The sequence below is a fragment of the Panthera onca genome, chromosome X, assembly GCF_046562875.1.
Source record: "Panthera onca isolate mPanOnc1 chromosome X, mPanOnc1 haplotype 2, whole genome shotgun sequence".
NCBI lineage: Eukaryota > Metazoa > Chordata > Mammalia > Carnivora > Felidae > Panthera > Panthera onca.
In genome coordinates this window covers 39,466,675-39,468,578 of record NC_138357.1, presented here as the reverse complement: position 1 = coordinate 39,468,578, position 1,904 = coordinate 39,466,675, and the positions used below count along the sequence as shown (strand labels likewise).

General features: G+C 40.4%; 1 non-coding gene across 1 annotated transcript; it reads left to right on the top strand.

Moving 5' to 3' along the window:
• The first annotated feature begins 1,116 nt into the window (after positions 1–1,116).
• TRNAQ-UUG (transfer RNA glutamine (anticodon UUG)) lies at positions 1,117–1,201 on the top strand. Its single transcript has one exon. It is a non-coding gene; the product is annotated as a tRNA-Gln (tRNA).
• Positions 1,202–1,904: the final 703 nt, after the last annotated feature.

Here is a 1,904-nt window from a genome sequence, read left to right as displayed (position 1 = left end):
GGAGAGGATTCTTCTGGTCTTTTCCAGTTTTGGATAGCCTCAGGGATTCCTTGGCTTGCGGGTTCATAACTGTAATCTCTGCCTACACAGAGGAGTTCCCCCGGTGTTTCTTTCTTCTCTTTTTATAAAGACATCACTCATGTTGAATTAAAGGTCCACTCTATTTCAGTATGACCTCGGATTAACCAATTACATCTGCAATGATCTTATTTCTATATAAGTCCACATTCTCTGTTCCTGGTAGTTAGGATTTCAGCCTCAAAAAGTTGAGGCAAACAATACAAACCGTAACACTGACTAATCTAATTCCTTTATTTTATAGATAATAAAACTGAGGCATAAGAAAGCTGTGAGGTACCCATGGCCACTGCTCTTCAAATTCCATGTCTTTCTGGATTGGGGGCCCTTCTTAAATCTTCTCCTTTAAGAACTGCAGGGTCACAGTGTACCTGGCTGGCTCACTCGTTAGAGCACTTGACTCTTGATCTTGGGGTTGTGAGTTCAAGCCCCACACTGGACATAGAGCTTACTTAAAAACAACAACAAAAACAACAACTGTGGGGTCCCTCACACTTTGCTTAACATCTTGGACTTCTAACCCATTCTCTGCATTGAACTTTAATATCTGATTCCTCACCTTCTGGAATCCCATTCTGTTGAATGACCCTTGCCCTGATGCCACCCATGTACCAAAGTGTAGGCCATGGGAAGCAGTCCTCATGTTTCTGAATACCCCAGGGTGAATCCACAATAAGCATTGGAGGGCATGTGTGATTTTGCTTTGGAAAAATGAGTCAAAATGAACCTCTTGGAGAACATGTAGGCCAGTAGAAAATGAACATAGGTGGTATTCACGTGTGAGAGAGTTTACTATTAGAAATCTTCTTGGAATGGTAGACAAATCATAACCATATAATTTAAGATAATACAAGACAAAACTAACGCATCTGACAAAGGTCTGTTTATGACCGAGTGAAACCTTTGTACCATTCTCATCTCAAAGCCTTTTCCTGGCTGTAGGGATTTGCTCATGTTCCTCTGGGACTGTAATATGCGCAAGTGATTCAGAGCTTCTGTCACTGGATTAATGGCTCAGAAGTCAAACCCTACAGGGGTGCCTGGGTGGCTCAGTTGGTTAAGCATCTGACTTTGGCTCAGGTCGTGATCTCACGGTTCGTGGGTTTGAGCCCCACGTCGGGCTCTGTGCTGACAGCTCAGAGCCTGGAACCTGCTTCGGATTCTGTGTCTCCCTCTCTTTGCCCCTCCCTGCTTGCACTCTGTCTCGCTCTCAAAAATAAATAAATATTTTTAAAAAATAAATGAAAATAAATAAATGAAAAGAAGTCAAACCCTATAGACAGAAGTGCCTATAGACAGGCAAACTTTCCCTCAATTTGCTTGGGATTCTCTTCTTTCCTTAATATGAAAGGCACTGCTGTATTAATTCAGGGATATTTATCTTCTCATTTTATTTCAACAGTAAAATACCTATAAAAGGCTATCTTAGTTTATACCGATGCCTGAATGGAGTTAACGGTATCTTTTTATATCATTGAAATGCATTTAACACCTTAAAACCTCTCTTGTTGCATTTATATTCTGAAAATATGAAGGGCATAAAGGGAGGAGGAAAGACCTAGGGTTGATAATTAGCTGAGTTGTAACAATTTAGAGAAAAAAATCATAGTGCTTTCAAGATTCAAGGGAACATTTAAAAAAAGTGGACTTCCACATCATTTGTTTTTGCTTCTAAAGCTCATCAAATTTCAAAACCGGGCATTTTCAAATGGGGCAAATGGGAGGGTTACTTGGGTCATTCCTGCCTGTTGGAGTAGAATTGGTAGAGTTGATCCCTGGCTCTACCATAACTCTCATCTATCATTTTGGGTTAAAAAGAAAAACAG